Below are 12,339 nucleotides of genomic sequence, written 5' to 3' on the forward strand. Positions count from 1 at the left end.
TTAGACACACCCGTTGTTTGACTTTAGAAGTATAACATTACAGTAATGTTGAAATTTAACTGATTAACAAATATAAGTATTGCACCCAGCATGTGCACTTCTCATTGGCTGTCACAGAATGCCTTACACACTGTAGAGAGTCGTTAATGGAAAACATGTTCGGATTCACATGACACATAAATAAATGGACCCGCAAAATGACAAGATTCATGATTGCAAACTTTAAACTGAATTGACTTTTTTAATCTAAAAATATAGTTTTGCATGCATGACTAATCTTAAATTTAACAACAAAATAAAAACTTAAAATTAAAACCTGTATAAACATATCTGACCATCAACAGTTAGTATGTAAACAGAACAAGCTGAAGCCAAAGTCTAAATCAAGATTGCGCTATCACATGTCACTTGTTTTTTTCAGGAATGTTTTTGTAAAGATTTTGTAAATTGTTTTTGTAAAGATAAGCAATCCAAAGTGATTTCACTTTGCAGGAATTGGCTCATTACTTGAGATCCCTTCAGTAGATGTACACACAGATAGAATCTCTGCCCCCGGCTACAGGGAACATCTCTTCTCCAAAAGGAATGCACACAGGTTCTTACATTCAAGTGTAAGGTGACTAGTTAGGGTGTGTTCCTCTCTCTCTCTCTCTCTCTCTCTCTCTGTCTTATCTCTCTCTCTCTCATCTTTCTCATGTCATGTGCTGTTTAAGGGAGTGTTTGTGGAGAGTTTGAAAGAGCAGGTGGTTTGGATTGTCTGGACAGGTGTTATCTCCTGTCTGTAATGCCGTGTGTCGGGCTGACTGAGTTATCTGAGGTGTTTGGTTTGGGCAACAGCTGGCCAGCATTCGACCCATAGTAACGTAGATTGCAAGGAAATATATTATATATTTACATAGCCTACACTAAGTTAACTGTGTCTTTAAGCAGCTTGGAATATTCTAGAAAATGTTGTCAAGCCTTTAGACAATTAGCTTCTGATAGGAGGTGTACTGAAATGGAGGTGTACCTGTGGATGTATTTTAAGGCCTACCTTCAAACTCAATGCATTTTTGCTTGACATCATGGGAAAATCAGAAGAAATCAGCCAAGACCTTAGAAAAAAAATTAAGTCTGGTCCTCATCCTTAGGAGTGATTTCCAAATGCCTGAAGGTACCACATTCATCTGCACAAACAATAGTACGCATGTGCAAACACCGTGGGACCATCATACCGCTCAGGTAGGAGATGCATTCTGTCTCCTAGAGATGAATGTAGTTTTGTGCGAAAAGTGCAAATCAATCCCAAGACAATGGCAAAGGACCATGTGAAGATACTGGAGGAAACAGGTAGAAAAGTATCTATATCCACAGTAGAACGAGTCCTATATCGACATAACCAGAAAGTCTGCACAGCAAGGAAGAAGCCAATGCTCCAAAACCACCATAAAAAGACAGACTACAGTTTGCAAGTGCACATGGGGACAAAGATCTTACTTTTTGGAGAAATATTCACCCTTCAGAATTTTGACGCTGAGTGTTGGCAGACCTTCGTAGAGAATACTTGTTTCGAATTTTAGAACACAACATGTCCTCATGTCCGGAATCCCTTTAATTTAACCTGCCACTCACACTTTACCAAAGTTGTGTTGTGAAAAACGTTTGAAAAGATACAAATACCCTGAACGTGTTACTAGACCGTAGTACGTGAACTGCTGACACAGGTGCAAGCAAGCTACTGCGTGCTAGAAGCAACTGTTTCGGCCACACGTAACCCTCCCTAACACCCCAGAAAAGGTGTCATATACAGACCTTAGGTTCCCAGCACCCCTAAGGGGGTGACAGGTGACATGACTATTATGGGAGCAAGCCGGCCTGCTGCTGACTTTTCTCTCTCTATGTTTCTCGTCATAGAGCATAAAGTGGCTGGGGCTATCTTAACTCTATGAAATGCATCGGGGAAGGCGATCTTTCTGATTCCTATTCTTTCAGGGGGAAAAGAACCTGCGGAGACCACATCCTGCCCAGGCTAGGGGGAGGTGACATGTGGCCAATACGCCACATGGGTTGTCAAGCCACACGTGGGAGTGGCGTGGTGGATGGTCCTAACTGATGAGGGAGGAGCTCTACAAACACAGCAACTGGGGGCAGAGGGAGATGCGGGTCCACCGACAGGGGGACCGTACCACAGAGTACAGAGCACTTGTGGCTCATAGTGGGTCTGGTTGCAAATTCCTCCACTGAATTTGCAGGCCAAAAGGCTAGGGAAGAGGAACATCCAGGAAGCAAGAGCTTAGTGGCTAACCTGGGAGAGAGAGCACACTGGATCACTTTGGTGATGGGCGCAAGGTGCAAGCGGAACTCCCGGTCAGTTATTCCGTATTACCGAGTTCTACTGGCTCGGACCTGACAAAACACTGGACGAGACCGACTCAACACTGAGATTGTAGAATCTCGCAAAGGTATTGGGTGTTGCCCAGCCCGCTGCTCTGCAGATGTCTGCTAGGGAGGTGCCATTGGCCAGTGCCCACGAGGATGCCACACTTTTCGTTGAGTGTGCTCGAAGCGGGCAGGCACGGCCTGGGTCTGGAAGGCCAGGAAGACAGCATCAACAACTTAGTGAGCTAACCTCTGTTTGGAGATTTTCTTTCCGCCATCCACCGAAGCAGACAAAGAGCTGCTCAGAACATCTAAATCTCTGAGTGCCCATTGCACACGCCGCCCCAACTCCGTTGAGAGGTGTCTGTGGTGACCAAGACACGTCTGGACACCTGCTGTAGGAGGACTCCAGTCTGCAGAAAACAGAGGTCTGTCCAAGGGTTGAAAGTCTGATGGCAGGAAGGGGTGATTAACACACGGTATGAGCCATGGCGCCATGCCCATCTTGGGATTCGAGTCAATGCGACGGGTTGGATAGCAAAAGCCATGCATCCAAGCTCCGTTCGAGCGGCATTTTTAATGCAGCAGAGGGGGGAGCAGGTCATAACACGTCGGGAGGCAAAAGCATGTCCGAGGCTTGGGTGCTGAGAAAAGACTCAAAGGTCTTACTTTGCTCCACACACCTGGCAGGGGGCAGGTTAGAGACAGAGGTCCTGGAGTGGCGTCTTTGGAACTGGACAGTCATGGGAATGGCATGCACTGGCTGGCCTGTTGTTTGTACGCAGGGGGCTGAAGTGGCATTCACTTTGAGAAATGAAAGCCGTGACCGCAACCCTGCCATGGTCATGTTCACGCAATGAGTAGATGAACCATCCACAAACGCTGCCTCAGTGTTATCACTACCCAGTCACACGAGGCAGCATCTATGACCGTCATTCTTGGAGAGATATCAACCGCATCCAGGAACTACACAGAGGCGGAAAGGCATCTTTAAAAAGACGCGTCCTGAAAAGGACGTTCAACGCCTGCTGTGTATTGCTCTTTTTGTGAGTGAAACTAACTAAGGAGAGAACACTCTTCTAGACAGAAGTGCTGTCGAAGTGCCCAGGGGCGTGGACTGCACAGCATGCAGAGAAGGAGAAAGCCGTTGGTAACGTGCCGTAGATCCAACAGCAGTGCTTTGCCAACAGAGGTGAGTGGAACAGTTGTGAACTTCAGCTTGCTGCTGCACAACTGTTCGTCTCCGAAGAAAGAATCTGAATGACAGACGCACACCTGCTTCCCTTTATACCCGTATGTCCGGGGGCGGGACATGCAAATTCTGTCTGCCAATTTCTCATTGGCCTTTTCTCAAGTTCATAGGTACACGAGGCTCTCAAGAAAGACCCCTTGTGTCACTACATCCGACACAAAGTCGAGAACATTTTCTTTCAAATATTTTTATATTTAAAACATATTAATGTGGCACATTGCATTCAACAAAAACTGAATTGGGTTTGAAATGTTTAGAGGAAAAGCATCACAAGATTTTACATAAACCTTTTTTTTAATATTTTCATAGCCATCAAGTCTTGTTTAAACTAAATAACTAGGTTTTATAAGTGTTAGAAGGCACGTCGACACACATTCAGAGCATTTGACATTCTCTTTTCTATCACCCTCTCGTTCACTCCACTCAAACACACTCCCTCTATCTGTCAGATCTCTAACAGGTGCATTTCTTCATGTGTAATGAACCTCTGCTTGAACACAAAAGTGTTTTGTTGCCTACAGGTCTGAACAGACCAAACGCTGTGTCCTGGCCTCAAAGCTACGTCACTGCCCCGGTAGCTTGTAGGAGAGTAAGATATGACTCGCAGCAGCGTGTTTTAACTTGCGATGCACGGTGCTCTGCCCTGAGGAATGTATAGGGCTCGTCAATGTGTGTGTCCTAACTCTTATCCTGGCCTCGCCTTGTTCTGTCATTAGAGAGGAGCTCTAGCGCTGAAGTGTGAGAGAAACACATGGCACATAGTTCGAAGAGACCACTGAGCGGCAGCCAATTAGATTTGAACACCCCAGATTTGCTAGAAGAGTGTGAGCCAGTGTGCAGCTATTCAATTTCGGACTATTTATTCATTTGTTTTTATTAGTGCTGTCAGTCGAGTAACATTAAACATTTCCCAAAGTCTAAGTGGGAGATTTACAAAATTAAAAGACATAGTCCTCAAATTGGTTGCATATTCATTGCAATGGGCATTTAATATATTAAACTTTAATCCTCCACAATATTAATCATCCAGCAGACTGTGATCATCCACTTTGCTACAGCAATCGTGAAGCCGCGTTCACGATTCGCATCAGGGCGTCAGCGTCAAGCGCTGCTTTGAACTCCACATGAAAAGCACTTGCAGAAAAAAAATGTCATTCTGCCATTTTATTTAAGACTTGACGTGCTTCTTTGGTAGTTAAAATGCGCCTTACATAGGCTGAACATTGTCTGAATTAATGAGTTTGTTTTCTCCATAATTTTATCGCTGACACAGAAGCACTGTTTTGAAGGTTACACCCTTTTGATCAGGTGTTATGCGTTAATCGCAATTAAGAAAAAAATACCGCTTTAAGCTTTTTTAATTAATCACATGCGTTTATGCGTTAATTCAAACAGCTCTTTATATGTTATATTCCAAATATATTTAGGGTTGCCAACTGTCCCGTATTTGCCAGGACGTCACTTATTTTGAGGATAACTGCAGGCTGAGCTCCAAAAAGGTGTGGGAGCTCCAAACCCCAGCAAAGAGCCCCTAACCTAACTGTTACCCTAACCCTAACATGTGACGAGGTGTTGCGTTTTCTGGAGTTACCCCACCCCTATCTGGAGTTACCCCACCCTCTTTTGGAGTTTCCATCCCCATTTGGAGTCATTAGTCAAGTAAATACCCATTCTTGATATAAAAAAGGAATTTAAACTAGTGAAAAACATAATCTGTAACTGCATTGTCACCAGTAGAATTTCAGTCATTCACTCCTGTTTAAAATGCAATTACAGATACTTATAATTAATTTCTGACTAGTTGAAATTCCAGTTTCAAATATCAGCTACGTACTTTTTACTAGAAAAAAAAAATCATAATTTCTGATATCAGTAATTACATTGTTACTAGCAGGGGCGGACTGGGAAGCGAAACCGGCCCTTGATTTGAAATGCATGTCGCGGCCCCCTTCGGCATATCACGGCACTGTTTTGCAGCCCATTCGGTTGTCCCTATGGTCAGTCTGCTACTGGTTACTAGTACAGATATCAATTCCTGATATCAACAATTGAATTACAAGTAGTGAAAATGCAAATGTTTAACGAGGCCATATTTGAGCGGCAAAACGCTCAAGGGCATCCCGTTTTCATGTGACACAAATTTGCCAACCTTATCTATATTGCATTAGCCTCTAGATATACACTAAGATGTGCTTAAAAGAGTGTCTTTGCAGTTTTAAGCATAATTTTATACAGTATATTTATACAGTATAACACATTTTTCAAGAAAGGAAAAAAAAAACTTTAAAAGATTATGTTTTTATTTTTAACTATTAAACAATAAGTATACAGTTCAGTATACAGATGTATACAAATATACAGATAAAAAGTATTTGGACACATAAGACATACTTTAAATGTCTGAGTATCATTGCATTAGAAAATAACAAATTTATATAAGAAAAAATCAAACCAAGTGTTTATTTTAATACAGCACAAGCACATTTTTAAGTTTTTAAAATATTATATAATAAATATACTGTTCAGAATGAAGTTAAAGAAGTATTTGGACACTTTCTAGATGTCAAACATTAATGTGAGGAACTACTCTTATGGTTACTCTGCTAGGAATAGATACCTGTGTGAGCTTCATGCATCCACTAAAAACATTGGGACCAGTTGGTTAAAAATAATGGCAAAATGGTTTAGAAAATTACTTCTGAGAAATGATCTTGCATCATTTGTTTTCAGTTGCAACGTGGTTTGACATTTTGTTACCGAATGCTATAAAATTCCTACATATTTTAGAGTCTAATGGCCGAAACATACTCTACACAAGGACAAACTACCGTAAACTACACCCTTTCTTGCGCAGTTTAAAATGGTGCACAGTGTAGAGGTTGCAATTAGTCTTTAGACCTTTAGATTGCACATTAAGAGATGTTTATCAGTCAGACTTGTTGACATGGATTAATACTGATGTAAATGCCTTCAACATTGGTGCTTCAAGCTGAATGCGCCGTAATGGTTTGTATAGCTGTAAGGTAAAGTTTCCTAAAGTTAATTGTTACTGACAAGGCCAGTCCCTCAAGGTAAAATGCCTTGTTCATGTGAACAATGGTCAGGAAAAGCCTTCAGTGTGTTTACTTTAGACTATTGACAAAACTGTCTTGTTCAGGCGAAACACAGATAAAAGGTCACATATTCTCCCACCTTTTCTTGAAAAATGTCATAGGTTTTCGTTTTATTTCTTTGATTGTTCTATTTGTTAACCTCTTTTCAAAAGTCAAAAGTTACCAGGAGAATTTATGCCCTTTAATGTCTTACAGGTCTGTACTGACTTACAGATGTATGCTAGATAAGTCTATAGTCTCTTGTTTGTCGGTTATATGATACTCTTTGGTTGCAGAAAAACATTCAAAAAACATTGCAAAAAAAACAGCTCAGTCTTTAAATTAAAAAAATGGTCTATTCCACTTAATATTAGCGTGTGCAGATTTGAGTATTGTGTTGTTAGCTTAGCAATATGCTAACACTAAACCTCTTGGAAACAACAGTAAGTGAGTCGTACCTTTCCATGTGATTTGTGTGGCACAGATCTAATGTCCTGAAATAGTTAGCAGACTTAAAATGTTTGAAAACCGTAAACAAGCTTTTTGTGCCACCACAAGTTAAGTATTAAGCTATAATTCATGTGTCTCCTGTGTGGAGGGTGTAAATTTGATAAACAAAGATTTTGTGGTTTCAATTTTGGTCATACATGTTATGACTCCCTTTAAAGAGCATTTGATACACACCCTGTGTTTAGATACCTCACAAGAGATGCCGAACCATTACTGCATAGGTGTAATTCATCGTGTGCTTGTGGCATCATGCTCACTTACAATGGGAAATTCCATCGGCACAAGTTATTCACGCGCTTACTCAACAATTCACCTGATCTTATTATTACTGCGTAGGTGAGGGCTTTAGGAAAGGTTTAGGGGGATTTATCATTCAAGATTCTTCTGTTCCCATATAGGACAAAGGTTTAGGTTAATATGAAAGGAATAGTTCACCCCAAAAAATGAAAATTGTCAATATTTACTCATCCTTTTGTCGTCCCAAACCAGTTGTTTTGCTTCTTCTGTGGATCACTTAAGGAGAAATTTGAAAGGATCAGTTCATGGTACACATTTTCATTTGAAAACTCTGATTTCAGTTTCCTAAAGTGAATGTTTTTCAAGCGGTAATGGAGTGCGTTTTCTAACGCTCCATATTTGTTGGAGGAAAGTGCTGTTTTAGTGTGAATGAGAGGATTAAGGGAAATTACATTTTAAACCAATTGTATTAATGTGCAGGGTCAGGGTTACGATTTCAGAGGCCCCAAGCGACTCAAAAACAATCTCTATATTTTTCAGACTGTTGATGATATTCTAAGCATATCTTGATTAGAGTTAATTTGCTCAAAAATGAGATTTAAAATGTTTAATGAAATAAAAATCTAGTTTTTCACTTAATGAACACATGGTAAAATGGTATAATATTTTTACTGTAATGTAATAAATATAATTTGTGTGCACCAATACAACAATACAGTAATTAAAATGCAATGTTTACCTACATACTTAAAATATATTTAAAAAATGTATTTTGTGAATGAACAGGGTATGCAAAAACTACAGCTTGACTCATATTTTGGAACCTAGCTAAATATTATTTATTATTGTTCAGTCAAGTTTATTATTATAATATGATGCTGAATTAATATTGTTATTTTGAGGGCTTGTTTTATACAATACTAATATATTTAATATACTGGTCGTATTGACCACCTTCATCAAGAGCTTTTATTTTGACAAAACGGTGGTGGGTTAATGGTGCACTGCAGTGTCAGTATGCATTTCACAGTCAATGTTCCTCATTAAAAATCTGGTAAAATGCTTTCACTTCCTCCATTTCTCTGGTTTCGCAATTTTAGATTTGTATAATAACTTTAAGCGGCTTCAAGTGCTTGGAATTGCACAAATGGGTGAACCTGCATCACTTTGCCTTTATAATGCATTATAAACTTTGAAACGTTTTTTGCAGTCTGAACGGGGGCCCCCAATGTTTGGAGCCCCATGCAACTGCATGGTTTGCGTGGTGGTTAATCTGGACGTTGTTTATGTCTGTCAAGCTCCAAAAATAACCTCCAAATGGAAAAACACCAAAAACACACCAAAGCACAATAAAGCACCATATATTGGTCCATATGGCCTCGTGGGATAAAGACCAAAATTTAAGTCATTATTAACTGAAAATCTTCCCCTACACCAAAGCTCTGAAATATCATTAATGTCCGTGTCAGATAAAAAAATGTCAGGTTGACGTGTCACACTAGGTTTGACCCCATTGATTTCAAATGACATTGGTTCGCGCAAATTGATTATTTTTTTGGTTCTGTTTTTTTGTTTATTTTTTTGGTTGCTATGAACTTGTATTGTGTTGAAAAGCTGTATAAAAGATTCTTCAAAACTCTGGTTTTATGTTTAAAAAGAAAAAAGAAGACTGCATACATGTTTGGAATGACATGATTGACATATATTAAAGTCTTGATTTTCTTTCTTTCTTTCGTTTTTGTTTTTCTTCCTTTCATTCAATTATTTTTGGCAGGGGTCGCTTAGGTCAGCTGTGGGAAGTGCACAATCATGTCAGCACATATTAGACTCATATTCAGTGTGTGTTGGGGGATGGTGCGTTGGATTATGAGGTCACAGCCACAGGGATTGGTGGTGCTGAGGTCTCAGCGCAGGAAGTGGTTTCTGCACCAGTCACTTCCATGTGTCAAGACAACAGAAAAATAGAGACTCGGAAATATTGCAACATTGTACCTAATTTTACATCATAACATGTCTTTGTAATACATTTGTCAAAATCCTGAAACTTTCTATTGATTTCCAGGGTTTGATTGAATTTTGATTCCTAGATTTTCAATGTGGTGTCAGACATTTGACCCCGATTGACATAATAAATATGTGTTTCATTTTCAAGATACCAATGTTTAGTTTTAGTTTGAGGGGTGTGTCTACTGTTCGTATGTCAGTTTGGTGTGGAGGTGGATTATCCCTGTGATCACTTGTTTTCAGGTTGAGGGACTTAAGTGATTTTGGACAAAACAAGACACCTCTATTCACTACCAGTGAATGACATGTTCCCAGAAAGATGGGGGTTATCTTCTGATGCTGGAGAGATAAGCATGCTTTTTAAACCTGTCTCCTCTAGTACATCTCACACCTCCCTGACCAACCCAGCCCATGCCATTTAAGACCAAATCTAGGGTTTGATCCATTTCACTTAAGCCTTTGGATATTGTAGTCAAATACTGCATATTAATAACATGGATCTTTTGAAGTGTAACTTTTTTTCTCTTACAGATTAGATAAAACACTGGTGAAAGATTGTGATTTAGCTGTTTTTAAAGGTGAAAAAAAGATCTTGTCTTGATTTCTGGGTTTGTTTAACATGCACTTGTTCTCTAACTACTTTGCAAAGAAGGTGTCTTGAATAAAGAGACCTTCTTATATATATAATTGTATACATATGATTGGAATAAAATCATAACGTGGCCGCTGTAGGAATGGAAGTCTCACCTTACTGTTAAAAGAACCAATCACCTTTGTGATAGAGATATCACTTGTCAGTTTATTTGAGAACACACTAGCTGAACCAGCCTGAAAACAGCATTTTTACTGTTTTGCTGTCTGATTTTTTTACTGATTTGAATTGTGTTATTTCAACATAGTTTTGACCAACTGTTTCGGAGATTTCAGTCTTTACCGCCAGCGTCCCGTGCATGTTAAGTCAAGGACTTCAGTGCGATTCATGCCATTAAGAAAACAGTTTCACAATGAATAAGACACTGTACCATATATTACGTGGCAGTCAACTAATAATACCAATTGACATTTTAAAAAACGCCCACCCACGAAAGCCAGAACCAAGGAGGTCTAATACCAAGGAAAAGCTTTCTAATAATATTTGCAATTTAAATTTTGCATTTTGGTTACTTTTCAAAACTTGATCCGACACTGAATGCTCCAGCAGCCTAATGTACTCTTAGAAAACTCCTGATGTTGCTTTAACAATGCAAAAAGCTGTTACTAATTTACTTGAAGTGAAAATCAGTCCTCCTTTCCTGTTTAATTAATCACTCGCACAATCATACAGAACATCTCAGGTTTTTAAATCCAAAAGGATCTCTTTCTCAATGTCGATAGTGGCAGTGATGACGGACGTCTCTTGAGCAAGATCTCGCGCTTTTCGCTTTCAAATTACGTACATCACATAAAGTGTGATTGCGTCACTCAAGGCCAGCTAGAAGGCTTGCCAGTTTTACTTTTTTCAAGTTGAACCTTCCTTAACAGATTTCAGCTGGTTTGAAATCCCTTTATTTGCTTCCTCTATGCACCTGCCACAGGCCGCACACACACACACACACACACACACACACACACACACACACACACACACACACACACACACAGGCCTCAACATGTCACATTCAGCAATCTCTACTCCTCAAAACCTGATTGTTTTAACCTACATGTTAACCTCCTTGACAAATGTATTTTGTGATGTAAAATCCACTTTGTGCTCTCAAGCTGGGAAGAATTGTATTTGAATGTGTCTCGCTGTTCACATGTGCAAAACTTTAAAGCTCAAAAAGCACATAAAGACAGCATAAAGGTAATCCATAAGATTCCAGTGGTTAAATCCATGTCTACTGAAGTGATATGATAGGTGTGGGTGAGAAACAGATACATTTTTATGTCCTTTTTTACTATACATTTCCACTTTCAAACAGACCTCCAAAGAGCTCTTCTTCTTTTGTTTTTGGGGATTCACATTCTTTGTGCATATAGCCGCTAACTGGGCAGGGAGGACAATTTATTGTAAAAAAGGACTTAGAAAAAAAAAAGGATTTCAATATGTTAATTCCGCCATTCTCATCCCAACCAGCTTGATACATCAACATTTACTCAAACCATTCGAAGCGGCTGCCGCTTGCCACTAACCAATTGTTTCGTTTTGTATTTATTCACAACCAATCAAAGACACATAGCTTTTATGTAGTCAAAAACAACATGGAGACGAATATACTCACTGTTGCTAAATTTTCTCCTGTCATATAATGTTTCTTTGAGCGCTTATAGAGACATAAATAGGAAAACACCTTCATGGAAAGCTGTGAGTGGACGAGTCGGTGTACCAGGTGAAAATAAAATATGGAAACATGTATAGTTTATTTTTGGAAAATAGATGACTCTGCAATGTATTCAAATGGGTTATGGACAATATACTTTAATTTTACTTTACTCTTCTGCAACAGTTGTCTGAAACACTAATTTAGATAAACAGAAAATACAATTGCACGGTGGGTTATTGGAGTGTTTTGTGGATTTTTTCATTTGTAGTCCTCCCATTTTAATTATTAATGAGATGTTATTTATACCATACCAATTTGTCAATAACATGCAGTCTGTTTCTTTAGTCATTAGAAAAAATCCGGAACTCAACAAACGTGGAGACAGATGATAAGACACCATCAATATTTACAATTACATTGTTTAGCCTTGATATTATGATTTGACATTAATACAAAAAAATTGCTTATTGCAATATTTATAGTTTTAAAATATTTTATGAAAAAATAAGTGGCATTTTATTTAAGTGCAATCACTTACATGAAAATGAATTCAATATTTACAGTAATTGATGCAGTAACTAAG

Source organism: Xyrauchen texanus, chromosome 41, assembly GCF_025860055.1.
Source record: "Xyrauchen texanus isolate HMW12.3.18 chromosome 41, RBS_HiC_50CHRs, whole genome shotgun sequence".
Lineage (NCBI taxonomy): Eukaryota > Metazoa > Chordata > Actinopteri > Cypriniformes > Catostomidae > Xyrauchen > Xyrauchen texanus.